The sequence below is a fragment of the Phyllobates terribilis genome, unplaced genomic scaffold (assembly GCF_046119375.1).
Source record: "Phyllobates terribilis strain yellow unplaced genomic scaffold, ASM4611937v1 Scaffold_3__8_contigs__length_932513732, whole genome shotgun sequence".
Lineage (NCBI taxonomy): Eukaryota > Metazoa > Chordata > Amphibia > Anura > Dendrobatidae > Phyllobates > Phyllobates terribilis.
The window spans coordinates 927,474,136-927,491,365 of NW_027362763.1; the positions used below are offsets into that span (position 1 = coordinate 927,474,136).

Consider the following 17,230-nt stretch of genomic DNA (forward strand, 5'->3'; position numbering starts at 1 on the left):
AATCAGAGCAAGTCTCAAATAATTTTCCTACCACTTCTCCTCATGTTCATCTTTTTGTCAGCCAGACCACATCCTCATGTGATTGGCTCATTTTCTGATGATTTTACTGCCTTACAATTTTGACCTTTTTCTTCCGTCCTGGTTCTGACCCAGAGACCTGACCATTCCTGCTCCTTTGGCAGTAACTATTCTGAGGACTGAACACAGGGCCTCTGTGTAAAAGATCCACGTCCCATGCACAGGGGATAAAGGGTGAAGGCCAGGAGTCTCTTGGGACCTGATAGTTGGAGTAGCCAGTGCAAAGCCAGTCCATGGTGCCCAATTTTGTTCTGGCAGACAACAACAATTTTTGCATCACACCTTGTGAAAAAGTCATGGCTTCTTCCGTTTGTACCACCTGTGTATAAACATTAGCAGGGCAAGCATCTGCTCCCAAAAAGTGTTAATTTTTGGACCTTTTTTACAATTTAAGTAGTCTAATATGCCTGTTAGTGTAGTGTGTTATTAAATAGGTTGTTAGTTACCACTGGTTAACAAACCATTTTCTTCTAGCCATATAAGTTGAGGTCACTCTGAAATTTCTGAAGCTGTGCTTGCACTAAAGATCTAGAAAGAGATTCAATACAGTCCCCTTAGTCCTGAGAGCCTAATCGTTTCTGATAAATTAATGTTTTAACTACATTGGAAAGTCACATTTTTGGGAAATATTTGTCAAAGCTGGCGAATTTGAAATTTTCTGTACTAGTTATATTTAGTCAACATCCTCCCAAAATAACCTCAAATTTCTAATAAGAATTTCTATACAGGTATATTCCATATGTTTCACACATCGTCTTTAAATTAAAAATCAATAAATAAATCTATTCAGAAATAAATCCACAAAGTGTCAAAAAAAGTGCTAATATCTGGGACACAATGCATGATGTATATACTTTTGTCTGGCCATGGAATTTGATCTTGGCTAAAAAGCCAAGGTTCAAATCTTCCAAGCAAACCAAACTCTTACTAGTGTAAGATTATACCAGGGATGTCATCTCAATGTACATAGAGTAACTGCAAGTTAATAAATAACTACTGGAACTTTGTATGCTTAAAAGGGCAACTGATGACCTTAGATTTGTATGAAACAACAGATGAATTGGTGTGCGTGATAGAGAAACAGTGGCTTGTAAGTAGCAATATCTCTTCATAAAGTCTTGCTTAATTTTCCTGCCCTAGTCTTTTGTGAACTTGACGGCTTGTCTTTCTAAAATTTGCTAATACTACACTCATTGCATTGGCAGATGTCCTAGTTACTAAACAGGAAAAAGACAAATACGGAGCAGCAAATCTCTGATGGATAATCCATATGTAACCTTAATTAGTAAGGATAGATGCACATTGCTTTTTATTTGAATTTGGACTACAGAATTTCTTGTCCTAAAGTACATAGAGTAACACCTCTTTGAGCCAACCACCAAAATTGCACACAAAACGGTACTCTCAAAGAGGAATTATAGAAAAGGCAGGTTAAAGTGTCTAATGCAGTCAGTAAACAAGTAAGGCACACAAAAAACAACCCAAAATACTCCTAGCGTAAAAACACGAATTGATATCACATTATGTTTACTATACACAATAGCAATTCATCTGCAGTACTGGACCGAATTCTTGATCTCTAACTTTGCAGTGCAGCAGGTTCGGTGGTAGTACAACAGAATGCAAGTTCTCTAACGCCATAATCAGTTTTGACACAATTGCAGGTCTTGAGGGCTTTCATACAGCAAGCAGTGTTGAACTGAGGTGTGAAGAGCCCACCAGTGACATTGATTCTGGGGACCCAATTTTCAGTTACATGTAATGTTATCTGACCTTTGATCACAATTTAGCACAAATAGGCTGAGTAGTTATTAAAATAATGATAAGATGCTGCTGTTGTCTGTACATGTAGCATTAAGTGTATTGTGCCAAACACATGTATGGGAGTGGGGGACCAACTTCTGCACAGAGGCCCCTTGCGGGATACACCTGTACCCCAATGTATCAGTCAGAGCCTGCCAGCAGGGATTGACATTACATTTTCATATCACAAATAACCAAATTAGAAAATCCATAAACATGCATACTATTGAATACCACTATATAGCCAGGTTACAATAAAGCAGCCATTGCGCCATCGGACGTAATTGTGCTTATGTGTTATTTCTTCATTAAAGAACTGCACTTCAGGGAATACTATCACAAAGCAGAGATCACACTATGGTTATATAGTGCAGCTACCTTCATTCAGTTATCTATTATGTGTGTATTGGGTTGTATCCACAAATGATATTGTATCGTGTTATTGCGCTTATTGACCTTTGTACCATGCTTTATAGCAATAGCATTTATTTTAGGGTGACCTCAAATGTGGATGCTTTTTCATGTTTTTATTTCGGTTTCCGTTTTTTTATATGAATTAATAAAATGTGGTACATTCCTTGTTTTATAGTGGTGTGCACTATATATCCATAGTGTATATTTTTCAAATAGTGAGTCTGGATATCACAGTTGTTATATAGATGTGTAATAGCAGCATAATTTTGACACTACAGTAGCTGTCTGCAAGGCTCTCTGCTTAGCAATTACTATTATTATTATTGGGATCACACTACTGTTAATCTGTTACAAATAAAGACACTAATAGATATAATAATGACACTGTAAACACAGATTGGATTAAAAGGCCGCAGTGTTTATTCAGGGTTACATTCCAAATATTAAACCATTAATAATTTTATTAATCCATTTAATAAATCATCAAACAATAAACCCTTAAAATCCTGCCCACCAGCGTTAGATGGGTGACTCCAACAGCCATACTGAAACTTTTCCGGCATGGCCCCCCAAGCAACACCGCCTCTCAACCAAGCTCTGTATACCTGAATTAAAAATATCTAAGCCTATTTCACATAAATTAACTGCGTCTGATCTATATAACCCTTCAACAAATGTCTGAACAAAGAACCATCATTAGCGGCCATAAATTTGGACATACTTCTGTTCAATCTCTTCTTAATTCTATCCATAAAAGAGAACTTATGTGCCACCCATGTCAAATGTGGAATTATCTCAGAAACACATAAATAGCAACCCATGAGGGACCATTTCAATTTCAAAAAAGTTTGCTTCATTTGAAATAGCAAAGCCGATGTATTCATGTGGCCTACTTCGTTACCACCTGCATGGATGATAATAACATCAGGCATTGGCCAACTATTAACCTTATTGCTAATAATCTCATCCAATTGCAACCATTTAAGATCTCTCACACCCAACCAGTAAAGTCTTGTTTGATTTCTTTCAAAAGATAGATTAGCCCCATAAGATCTACCAGCTGCTCTTGTATGTGCCCAAAATATGAATGAATGCCCGACAATCCATACTATCTTCATTCGGATATCTACGGAAAACATATAATTAACACAGAATTAAATCAGGCGTCTAATATATCCTTTAAATCTATTCGACGACCATCTACCCATTTTTTTTTAATAATGAATCCTCTAAACCCAAATTAAATGTTTCTGACGCAGCACCTATGAAGAATGAATGCGAAGAGATCATTGAATCTTTTAGACCCAAATAGCTTAAACACTGTTGTAAAACTGCATTAAATTGGAATCTAGTTAAAGGTGTGCCATTAACATGAATAAAAAATGACCCTGGTACACTGGGCCTTACTATTATAAAATTTGAAATTAGCCTAACTGGGCAAAAAGGGTATCCTGGTAGACTGGTCAGCCTTAACTGAACCCCTTTGGACAACTGATCCGTTTTGGACCTATTAATTTTGAAATGAACTGCATTATCGGATAGAATTACATCCGACCGTGACAAATTTGACACTGCTGACTTATTAGGAGTTGTAAATTCCCCAAGTCGAAATGCTCCAAAAATGCTGTTGCAAACGCTGCTTTAAATAAAATGGCTTCAGAGAAGAACAAACTGACGGGCACAGACTAATAATTCTAGCCAACAAGTAACACGTAATAGGGCATCTTGCATCTTTTCTATATTTTTCTCTCCTGAGGCCTTTTAATAATTGTTTAATTTGAAAAAAGCTCAAAATAAGCTTTACATCTAACCACCTCTGAAAAAAGAAATTCCAGCTAACATTTTTGACACATAGCTGAATGAAAAAACTTTTTTTAATATATCTAACATAAAAGACAACGCGATATTCAAATTAATACTTTGGTCATCTTGACCTTTCAAACTACAAAAATTAACCCATATTTCCCATGCTTTTAAGTAGTCCAACCATGTTTTTTCTGAAATTGAAAATTTAAGATATTTCATTACTACTTCCCTATCAATTTCCACAAGTAAAAGGGGCATTCCAGGCTCCTCTCATCCGCTGACGGAGCTTAACTCCAGAATATTTCCATCTGGCAATTGGAAAGAGAATCCACAATTAAATGATTAGGCCTATGCCCGTGCTTGGCTTTCAATAAAATATTAAAACGCAAACAGATAAACACCATCTGTCTTAACAGGCTTCTGACTTTCCAGCATTTCGATGTCAAACAGTTCATAGCAAAGATAACACCATTATTAACGCTATGAAAAATAATTATTTTATTCCTAAATGATTGGCCCCATAACGACAAGCCCACAATAATCGGAAATAATTCCACTAAAATAGGATTTTTATTTAACTTGCCCTGAACCCAATTGAAACTCAAAGGGGTGGAACATCAATGATTGTCCCAGAAAACACTAAAACCATAACTCGAACTAGAGTCTATAAGGATACCTAGAACCTCCTCTTCCACAAACTTATCCTGCCATACAGAATGACCATTGAACTCACATAAAAATTCACGCCACATTTTTAAATCCTCTTTAATTGGCCTGGTAATCCGAATATGAGAAAAGGGGGAAGACAAACCTCTTGTGGAATCATATAGCCGTCTGGGAAAAATTCTACCGACCGTGAAAGCCAATGTGCCCCATAAATACTGCATTTCTCTCAATCGTACTTTACGTGACCTCAAAAGAGAATCAACTAAACCGTCGATACTGACAATCTTTGAAGCTGGCAATCTAAATTCCATTTTGACTGTATCGATAGTGATACCTAAAAAATCCAAACAAGTGCATGGAAACACTGTCTTTTCCGCTGCCAGCGGGATACCAAATCTATCCATGACCAACATAAAAGTTTCCAACAATTCCTTACAACTGTCTGAATCTGAAACCCAAAAAATAAAAAATCATCTAAATAAAGTAAAATCAAAATAAAAACAAGATAAACAAAAACCCATGGGAAGGCTTTGTCGAAATAAAAATAACCATCGAACTGAAATAAATAAATTAAACCCTTCCTGTGATACTGGCAATAATCAAAAAACTGACTTAATATTGGCTTTTGACAACAAAGTTCCCTGACCGAACCTGCGCAAAAATTCCAATGCCTTGTCAAAAGACGCATAAACCACTGATGTGTCCTATTTATCTACAGAGTCATTTTACTTTACCCCAGAAGGTGGTTTGCACATTAATGACCAGGCCAATTTTTACAATTCTGACCACTGTCACTTTATGAGGTAATAATTCTGGAACGCTTCAACTGATCCCACTGATTCTGAGAATGTTTTTTCAAGACATATTGTACTTCATGATAGTGGTAAAATTTCTTCGATATCACTTGCGTTTCTTTGTGAAAAAATCAGAAATTTGGTGAAAATTTTGAAAATTTTGCAATTTTCAAAATTTGAATTTTCATGCCCTTAAATGAGAGAGATATGTCACACAAAATAGTTAATACATAACATTTCCCTCATGTCTACTTTACATCAGCACAATTTTGGAACCAAAATGTATATTTGTTAGGAAGTTCTATGTGGGGGAAAACCACTGTTTGGGCACAAGGTAGGGTTCGGAAGGGAAGGAGCACCATTTGACTTTTTGAATGTAAAATTTGCTTGAATAATTAGCGGACGCCATGTCGCGTTTGGGGAGCCCCTGATGTGCCTAAACAGTGGAAACCCCCGACAAGAGACACCATTTTGGAAACTAGACCCCTCAAGGAACTTATCTAGATGTGTGGTAAGCACCTTGAACCTCCAGGTGTTTCACAGAAGTTTATAACATTGAGCCGTAAAAATAAAATTTTCACATTTTTCCCACGAAAATGTTTTTCAGCCCCCAATTTTGCATTTTCATAAGGGTAACAAGAGAAATTGCACCATGTAATTTGTTGTGCAATTTCTACTGAGTAAGCCAATACCTCATACATGGGGGAAAACCACTGTTTGGGCACAAGGCAGGGTTCAGAAGGGAAGGAGCGCCATTTGATTTTTTGAATGTAAAATTTGCTTGAATAATTGCCGGACGTCATTTCGCGAGAGCCCCTGATGTGCCTAAAGAGTGGAAACCACCCACAACTGACCCCATTTAGGAAACTAAACCCCTCTAGATGTGTGGTGAACAGCCTGAACCCCAAGGTGCTTCACAGAAGTTTATAACGTAGAGCCGTGAAAAAAAAAACCTCAAACTTTTTTCACTAAAATTATATTTTTGCGCCAATTTTTTTATTTTCACAAGGGTAAGAGGAGAAAATGGACCCCAAAAACTGTTGTGCAATTTCTCCTGAGTATGCTGATACCCCATGTGTGGGGAAAATATACTGTTTGGGCGCACGGCAGGTTTCAGAAGGGAAGGAGCACTGTGTGATTTTTTGAACTCAAAATTGGCTGGAATCAAGACCGGACGCCATGTCGCGTTTGGAGAGCCCCTGATGTGCCTAAATAGTGGAAACCCCCCACAGGTGACCCAATTTTGGAAGCTAGACTCCTCAAGGATTTTATCAGGGGGTATAGTGATCATTTTGAACCCAGAGGTACGACACAGAATTTGATAACATTAGGTCATCATATTGAATAAGTTGTCATTAGTCTTGAGCGCAAGTGCTCACTACTTGAGTTTGCATCGGGTACTCGGGTATGCACCATGTATCGCGGGTGCTTGAGTGACATGCTCGAGTCCCCTCCCCGCATGTTTCACGGTTGTTAGACACCCAAAAAAAACATGCAGGGATCGTTCGTGAATGGCAGGCAATCCCCGCGAGGTTTTTTTGGTTGTATATCAGCCACGAAACATATGGGGCGGAGACTTGAGCATGTCACTTGAGCACCCGCGATACCCGGTGCATACCCGAGCAGCCGATGCCAACTGAAGTAGTGAGGACTTGCGCTCAACACTAGTCGCCATATTGTCATCATTTTTTTTCTTTACTTTTCAAAAAATCCCAACCCCAACACAACCCTAACCCCAACCCTCATACAACCCCAACCCTAGCACAACCCCAACCCTAGCACAACCATAACACAACCCTAACCCTAGCACAACCCCAACCCTAGCACAACCCCAACCCTAGCACAACCCTAACCCTAACACATCCCTAACCCTAGCACATCCCTAACCCTAGCACAAGCCTAACCCTAGCACAACCCTAAGCCTAGCACAACCCTAACCCTAATTCTAGCACAACCCTAATAGTGTTGAGCGAATTTCTGAATGACAGGGTGGCAAATCAGGGATGTTCATGGGCAGAGCCGAATTTTTGGCGTGAACAAGACAGAACCCGGAACACGAACCTGAATTTGAAATGCCGAATAAATTCACTCAACACTAAACCCTAACCCTAGCACTACCCTAACCCTAGCACAAACCTAACCCTAGCACAACTCTAATGTGGCGCCCTGCAACACATTGGTGCCACAGAGCCCAGAAGGGTGCATGGATGGACTTCTCCACAAGAGGCCCTCACACATTCACACACCTCCACCCTACCACTTCAGACCAGCAGAGGGAGCCCTGATAGGGATATATATAGGGAGGAGTGAGGCAGTGCAGTTTTTAGTTTAGTTTGGAGCTCAGTCAGAGCTCAGTCTGTGAGCAGAGAGCGTGCTGACGCTCAAAGAGCAGCGAAGAGCAGCACGCTGCTGCGGTGCATAGGCGAGCCAAGGCCTACAGCACGAGGTGAAGCCTAGTGAGGGCCCCGAGTGTGGCCGAAGGCGAGAGGAGAAGGAAGAAGTAGCAAGGGGGCAGAGGAGCATACCAGGCTCACCCCGAGATATATACCGGACACCGGGTCCGCACCTACGGGGTCTCTTTATACCCAGTAGGGACCACCGGACACCTGGAGGACTGCAGGTCCCAGGTTTACCAAACGCTGACTACAGGACCAGGGCTAGGAGTCACGGAGGCCCCAGCATCCAGGGAGAGTGATCTCCAAGAGAAGGCCCTACAACCAGGTCAGCAGGTGCAAGAGAGAGACAGTAACCAAGCTAGGCCTAGCTCCAGGCAGGTCAGAAGCTTAGCAAGAGGAAGCAACGGATCAGGAGGCCCTACACCCACTCACTGGGGAGAGTCCAAAAGTGCACCCTTCGCCCGGAGTACCCTGGACGGTGCCTGCATCATCACCATTAAAGGTACTGAAGCTTACCCCCGTGTGAGTGTCCGTCTTTCCTCCGGGACCATCCTGCCGTCTCTCCCCAGCATCCACCATCTACCCCTACACTGCCCTGGAGCTAGCTCTACCTGTGGAGAGCCACACCATCCCTGCTGCCGTAACACCAGCTCCAGAGGACTGCTCCGCAGCGGCGGCTCCCGTTAGCCGCATTCCACAAGTGGCGTCACAAACTTACTAAAAATCCCCTATAAATAATCCCCCTTTTTATTGACCGCCCTCGGCCACGGACCGGGCCAGCCACCGTGATATCACCCCCCAGCATCTACCGGCCCGGCACCGGGTACCCCACGGCCCAGGGGGCGCGTCACTAACCCTAGCACATCCCTAACCCTAGCACAGCCTTAACACAACCCTAACCCTAGAGTTTATGTTTTACGCCGTTTCTCATGCGATAAAGAGAGATTAGATGACTTTATTCTTCGGGTCGGTGCGATTACTGCTATACCAGATTCATATTGGGTTTTTATGTTTGGCAGCTGTCATACACTAAAAGATGCTTTCTTTTTACTAGTTTTTGCAATGAATTTTCCATATTTCGGCCGACAGAGTCATGTAAGCACTTGTTTTTTGAGGGACGAGTTGACGTTTTTATTGGTATCATTTTTGGGCAAATTAAATTTTTTGATCGCTTTCTATTCCGATTTTTGGGAGGCAGAATAAACAAAAACCAACAATTCAGGAATGTTTTTTTTGTTTTTTTTTGGTGTTCCACATGTGGTAAAATTGATAAGGCAGCGCTATTCTTCGTGTCAGTATGTTTACAGTGATACTACATTTATATTGTTTTTTATGTTTTGGCGCTTTTAAACAGTAAAAACAATTTTATATAAAAAATTTTTTTTTTTGCATCGCTTTATTCTGAAAGCCATAACTTTTTCTTTTTTCGGCTGATGGAGCTGTATGGAGATTCGTTTTTTGAGGGACAAGATAACGTTTTCAGCGGTACCATTTTTACTTACATTTGTCTTTTTGATCGCGTTTTATTCCATTTTTGGTTTGGCGGTGTGATAAAGCATTGTTTTTTGCTTCACTTTTGCTTCTGTGCGGGCGCATTCACATTGTGGGTAATAGTACGTACCTGGTCCAATGGGCCCAGAGCACAGGGACATATTATTACTGACAATGTCAGAAAGGGGTTAATGAAAATTTCAAAGGATATGAAAGATGGTGGATTAATCAAAAACTATTGGGTTCATTTTTAGGGACCAAGTCAAGTGGGGATAAACAAAAATTTTTAAATGGAGGCGTTAAAAATGGACCGGCAAACCTGCCTTCAATCATTTCTGTTTTAATTTTATCTTTTACTACTTGCTCATTTAGTTTTACTGACTTCAGATTATCAGTCCACATCCAACCCTTACCATCAAAAATAGGGCCAAAAAAAATCTCTAAAACCCCTAAATAGTAACTTCGCTTTCTGTCGTTCTGGGTAAATTTCTAACCATGGAGCCATGTTTACTAATTTCACTGGCGTCACCGCCTTTTGGAGCTTGCTCCCTATGAGGTTGTTGTGAAGCTTGACCTCTTTTAAAACATCTCGAAATAGGGTGGGATCTCGAAATAGGGTGGGACCCGCCGCAACCGGCACATTCATGTTGATTGTGGCAATTTGCAGCCCATTTGCATTGAGCCTCGTTAAAGGCTCATGGACCTTTATATTTGGTATCACAAAAGAACAGCATTTGGCAACATTCTCTCCTTCCCTGTGTGTTCTCCTTTGTCCTAGTGTAAAATCTCATGGCTTTTTGAACAATTTTTACTTCAATCACATCAAAAATGTTACTTTCTGGCCCTTAGTGTTGGCCGTTCCAAACTCTATTGTGACCTAAAGTAACTAGGGAGGTAATAGCAGTACTAGAACTTGGCACCAGTTTGAAAACCATACATTATCATAAAGTATTATCAAGTCTGGTATTTTGGCTAAAATAAAAAAGATAACTGTAGCAAATTGTGTCAAGTTTATTAAAATGCTCACTCCACAGTTAGACGGTCCTAAATTCAGAAAATGAAATCTACATCTCATATGAACAGGTGCAGATTTAAGCCACAATTTACAACATTTTCTGGCATAAAACATAATAAATCTGTCTAAAAGTTGATGGCTATGCTTCTTTCCTGCTACTCTATATCATTTTTATATATCATGAATTTCCTGTCCAAGGCCCACGCTGTCATGCTGAACTAATCGCAAGGGCCGCAAAATTTTTTAAAGGGGTACTTGCATGAATACATCACCAGAACCAAGTTTTGAGTATTTGAGGACAATTTGGAGAGTTTCTGCTCAGTTCTGCACCAATTGCCCTCGCAGTAACACCCTGCTCCATACCCCCTTACCTGCCCTCCTATCAACAGTAATTGTCAGGACATGTACTCTTCAGCTCCTCCATGTTAATCATTACCCATCGTGTCCTTGCCACCTCTGCACAGCACTGTGTTGACAGCAGCAGTGTGATGATGTCAACAGTGTGATGAACTCATCACACTGCTGCACGTCGGGGCGGGGGCAGATGAGCACTCCTTTGACCCTGTCTTGCATTCAAATAAATTTGTGTCTCAAAGACCCAAATACATTTTTATTGTAAGGAAATGAAAATTGGAGTCTCCCTGCTCTCTGTGGGCCCATGGGCCACATCTTGTGCAGGCTTGCAATGTACACGTTTTCAACTTCTAGCTTGGTTGGAGCAAAAAACTAAGTTTATGCAATTTGCAGCTCTTTGGGACTTAGATTATGCCAAGAACTGTAAACTGCTTAATAAATATGGGCCAATTTGTCAACAAAAGTGGTAGATAGACATGCTAGGCGTTTGCTGGATTTGAAATGGGTTCAGAGCCATCAGGGGATTCTGTGGTCTCCCAATCTGGACCAGCCAGGGATGATGCTGCTCAGCATTTTCATCAGTCCCAACGCCTAGCTGGTGCACGAGATGGACGAGTTGTTTCCTGGGTCTTTATCTCTAGCAACATGAAGCGTAGGTTGCGGAGGGAAACAGGGCTGCTACAGCCCAAGTCCAGGATTCTCTGCACTGAGCATGCCCGTGACATGGCGGACCGTGATTGGTGGTTTGGGAGTCAGCTGATCTGGTGACCTGGCACCGCCTGATTGGTCATGGGTGACGTCTCCAATAGTGCGACGGTGGGCAGGGCTTAATCTTTAAATAGCCCGCCCACAAACATGGCGGCGCGCTCTGATCATTGATCAGTGATGGTGTTGTGTGGAAGCTTGGTCGTTTGAGCTCCACGGGTGCTTTAGTGGAAATAGGCAGGTAGCTTCGTCTGACAGTCTGGCTCCGACTAAGGGGTCGCCATACACCCCGAGCAGTCTGCAGACGCCGTATTCCTGGCACCGCCTGTAAGCCACGTGGAGAGATACTCCTCAGTCCAGTAGCACACCAGCTGGGAGCACTTATACGCCGGCGTGAGTCACACACGCATCCTAGCGCCAACTGTGTAGTCCCTGTGCTGCAACAGGACTACAGATACTTTATTTATCGCACATCTCTCGTGCAGTTAACGGAGATAGTGTGAATCCCTATTCCCGTTCCAGTGTGCTGTAACATGGAGGGGATTGTTATTTAAGTTGGTTGTTTTACCTTCTAACCCGGAAGGTGTTCGGTCGCAGTCCACCAGGCTGCATCGCAGACCCCGGGGTCGGTTGCGTTCCATTATAATAAAGTTGTTTGCAACCGTCCCCTTAACAGATAATTAGATTCAATCTTCATCCTTGTATTTGTATATATGTTTGCCCTGAACACGTAAGACAATTTATTTATCTATTATACTCACTTATATAGCACTATTAATTCCACATTCTTTACAGACATTATAGGCACTGTCCCCATTGGGGCTCACAATCTACATTCCCTATCAGTGTGTCTTTGGAGTGTGGGAGGAAACTGGAGAACCCAGAGGAAACCCACGCAAACACAGGGAGAACATACAAACTCCTTGCAGATGTTGTCCTTGGTGGGATGTGAACCCAGGACCCCAGCGCTGCAAGGCTGCAGTGCTAACCACTGAGCCACAGTGCAATTGAAGTCGCTATGTTTGCTATTAGATGGTACAATTTTCCTCCAAACCTGACTGTATCCTTCCTCTAGCGTTATTCTTTATAGGGCGTGGGACTGTGATTATTGCTAAGGGAATGGGCCATAAAAACAATGGGCCAGACTCATTATTGCATTTGCGTCTGTTTTTATGTCAAGTTTTTGGCGTTTTTCGCTTATTTTTTGTTTACACCAAATTCATCTTTCCTTTTGCGTTTTCTTTTAAGTCTTTTTTTTTTAAGTTTACCGCTGTAAGTGAGGTTTAGGTTTTCCAGATGATTTTGCCTGATTCATCATTTGCGAGTTTTCAAAAAGTCACAAAATTTGTCGCAAATGTAATCTAGTCACCCCCAGAGTGATTTTATATACACCAGCAATTTTTGCAACATTTTGAAAAACATCCGACTTTACGTAAAAAAAAGTGACAAAAAGGGTTAAAAACAGAAAAAAAATGTTTTTGACTTTCCACAAAATTCATGAAAACTGGCCCCGGATCATCAAAGTGATTATGCCAGAATTCTGTGGTAAATCGGTTTTAAAAGTCACAACATATTTATACAACACAGAGTTGCAAAAAAATTTTGTGACTTTACGCTTTTACTGCCGTTTCTCCCACCTCCGGCAAAATGGCCAGAACTGGTGAGGATGGGTTCCGAACAGGGTCATGATGCCACAGTTCGTCTATTGCATTATGAGCTGTGGCATACCTTACTCCAGAAATTTACTAACTGAACTTAGTTTTGTGTTGAGGTACAGGTTTTTACTATATAATCTGAAGGCAGGATGAGGTAGTGGATAAAATATACATTACAATGATGCCTTGTTTATCAAGGTCTGTCCTGTTTGTTTACTTGAAATGATTGTTTTAGCACCAGGAGCTTATTGGACACAGCATCATAAGGGGTCCAAGTAGGACTCCTCCTCCTGTGATAAGCAGCTCACTGTCTAAGGACATTGTATATACGCAGCCTGATGTGGGTGGGGTTAGCTTTTTCATCTGTGCTGCATTGCTAAATCTAAAAACTCTGAGTCAGAACGTCTGCTCCCAGTAAACAAAGTGATATGTCATTAGATTCAGGGTCTATTTGCTGACATTATTCTGCCCTCAGAATAGATAGGAAAATCTGCTGACAGATTCCCTTTAGGAGGTATGTGCGTCTTAAGGTTTTATGCCCACAATGAGTTTTTAGTGAGTTTTTGATGCTGTACATCTTCGCAGCGTCCAAAATGCAGCGCTTTACAGTTTCAGCAAAGTGGATGGGATTTATAAAAATCTCCTGCCCACTGTGCTTCTTTTTTACTCAGCGTAAACTGACCTGCTGTGCGCGTTTCAAATTCGCAACATGTCGATTTCTCTTGCAGGTACGATGAGTTTTATGTACAGATTTTTCCCATATACTTACATTAGATGAAGAAAAGCTGCATGTAAAAAACGCACATGCATTTTTAATCATTCCCGCTGTGTCAAAAACACATAAAAAACTCATGTACTATGCACATGACTATATCAATAAAGTTTTGCCAAAGACAAATACCAGGAAGTATCAAAAACAAAGCAGCTTTATTAAAAGCAAGACACTCCAACAAGAGACAAAAATGAAGCAAAAGAAACGCAATAAAAATGCATGCAGTCATGGCCAAAAGTGTTGGCATCCTTGAAATTGTTCCAGAAAATGAAGAAATTCTCCAAGAAAATTATTGCAATTACACGTTTTGTTATACACATGTTTATTTCCTTTCTGTGTATTTGAACAACACAAAAAAGGGAGAAAAAGGCATACATTCACTCTAAACCCCAAAAATGGGCCGGACAAAATTGTTGGCACCCTCAACTTAAATATTTGGTTGCACACCCTTTGGAATAAATAACTACAATCAATCATTCTCTATACCCATCAACAAGCTTCTTACACCTCTCAACTGGAATTTTGGAGCACTCTTCTTTTGCAAACTTCTCCAGGTCTCTCATATTTTAAGGGTGCTTTCTCCCAACAACAGTTTTAAGATCTCTCCATAGGTGTTCAATGGGATTTAGATCCGGACTCATTGCTGGCCACTTCAGAATTCTCCAGTGCTTTGTTTCCATTAATTTCTGGGTTTTTCTTGAAGTATGTTTGGGGTCACTGTCCTGCTGGAAGACCCATGACCTAGAAAGCAAACCCAGCCTTCTGACACTGGGCACTACAGTGTGACCCAAAATCCATTGGCGGTCTTCAGATTTCATGATGCCTTGCACACAGTCAAGGCACCAAGTGGCAGAGGCAGCAAAGAAACCCAACACATCTTTGAACTTCCACCATGTTTTACTGTAAGTACTGTGTTCTTTTCTTTGTAGGCTTCATTCCATTTTCGGTAAAAAGTAGAATGATGTACTTTATCAAAAAGCTCTATCTTGGTCTCATCTGTCCACAAGACGCTTTCCCAGAAGGATTTTGGCTTATTCACATACATTTTGACAAATTGCAGTTTAGTTTTTTATGTCTCTGGGTCAGCAGAGGGTCCTCCTGCAACCTAATGTAAGGTGCCCCAGCGAGGTAGTCATGGGCAAACTGTAGCCCATGCTCGCTTTGGCACCCTACAGACAAAGTGTGTCCTCCCTCTGGTGTGCTGCGGTGTATGTGGTGTTTTCCACTTAGTTCTGACCAGCCGGTCTCTTCTGACTCAAGGAATTTCTCTTCTGGAATCAGGACAGCAATGAATTCAAATTCAGGGAACACCAAGTTCAAAATGATAACTGGAACTTTATTTGGTAACTGGCAGTATTTACAATATTTACAGGCAGGTATAAAGGATAAGGCCCAACGGGTTGTCATCCTTCCCGCAGGTACTTGATACGTCAGCCCTGGTTCCCAATTTGGGTGAAGCATCTCTGTTGCCTTGTTCTCTAGCCCTAGAGAATCTTCCGAACCAAAGACAGTATATCCGGATCTTAGTTCTCCCCACGTCCTAGACTTGAGTCCTAATTTCTTCTGCAAGCCTGCAGACAGAGTATGACCTCAGATCCTCAATGACTCTCTCGAGGTTCCCAGGCCAGTGAAGGAGACTCTTGTGGAGGGATTTTTCCATCTGATGATCCACTGTCCGAGATACTAGGCCCATGTCTACCCTAGCAGCCAGAATAGAGCCCGTCAGTCTTCCCGAAGTACTGCACACCACTGACTGAACTCACTTCCTGCTTGTGGAAACTACCCAGAGATTCCTAAAGTGCCCACCTAATGTGCTGTCCTCACACATAGTTAACTCTCACAGTGTCATAAATGCCTGCTATGCTACTGGCAAACTTCACCTTTCACCTATATTCTAGACAGTGGCTTCTTGTGGCAGTTTGTTAATAATACAGCCCACAAGGAAACATATCAGGAACAAAACATTATTCACATTCTATACCACAGCAGCATTGATGTCTTCAGGGGAAACATGGCAGCTGGTCATCTCCTTACACTTTCATACATTTTTCTCTGTTGTCCATGTCCAAGGAGATTAGCTACAGTGCCATGAGTTGTAAACCTCTGGATTATGTTGTGCACCATGGACAAAGGAACATCAAGATCTCTGGAGATGGACTTGTAACCTTGAGATTGTTGATATTTTTAAACAATTTTGGTTCTAAAGTCCTCAGACAGTTCTCTTCGCTTTCTGTTCTCCATGCTTATTGTGGCACACACAGACACACAATGCAAAGATTGAGTCACCTTCTTCCCTCTTCATCTCCTTTCAGATGTGATTTTTATATTTCCCACACCTGTTACTTGCCACAGGTGAGTTTGAATGAGCAGCACATGCTTCAAATAAAGTGGTTTACCCACATTTTTTAAAGGTGCCAACAATTTTGTCTGGCCCATGTTTGAGGTCTTGTGTGAAATTATGTCCAATTAGCCTTTTTTTCATTTTTTTGTTGTTTCAATACACACAAGGAAAATAAACATGTGTATAACAAAACAAGTGTAATTACAATAAGTTTCTGGGAGAAATACTTCATTTTCTGGAACAATTTCAAGGGTGCCAACACTTTTGGCCATGACTGTATAAAAAAACACACTAAAAATGCAATAAAAAAATGCAAGTAACCTAATTTACATGATAGGTTCAGAAATGGTGCAGAAAATCTACAAGATAAAAAACTCACCAATAGCTCATCGTGGCAACACAACCTAAAAAATCAGGAGCATCTGACTCCAACTCCCCTCCCCAGTGTGAACAAAAACAATCTTGATGAAACAAGGCCCATGTGCATCATTTTGATGAATTTGGTGCAATAAAACATCAGCGAGTACCACAAAATTAAGAAAGAAAACTGACAATAAAAACAAACAAACTGCAAATGATGAATAGAGCCTAACATGTCTAATAAAACTGTTAGAGAAAAAAAAACTAGAATAAGACCAATTTGGTCACACTTTTCATAGATTTTTCTTTTTCCTCCTGTAATATCCAGTGTTACTTTTATATTTGAAAGTGGCAACAAATGGTTGCTGTCATCTACTGTGGTATATATTAAAAATCAGTTCTTGACAGATTTGTTCACAAGAAAAGCAAAATTTCCCAGGACAAATGCAGCTTTGAGATTACAGAAAAATACTTTGGCAGAAATGCAAGCTTTTTAAGGCCAAAGCTACTGCAGAACGTAGGAACAATGATACTTTTGTAACAGTAATAGTATAGTGGATGTTACACACATATGTATGAG

The 17,230-nt window shown here is 40.9% G+C and overlaps 1 protein-coding gene across 1 annotated transcript in view; it reads left to right on the top strand.

Annotated features, from left to right (window-relative positions):
* The first annotated feature begins 1,062 nt into the window (after positions 1-1,062).
* SRD5A2 (steroid 5 alpha-reductase 2) overlaps positions 1,063-17,230 on the top strand; it is a 98,300-nt gene continuing 82,132 nt past the window's right edge. The window contains 1 exon segment of the mRNA XM_073672827.1: positions 1,063-1,168. The gene's annotated coding sequence lies outside the window, so the exon portion shown is untranslated.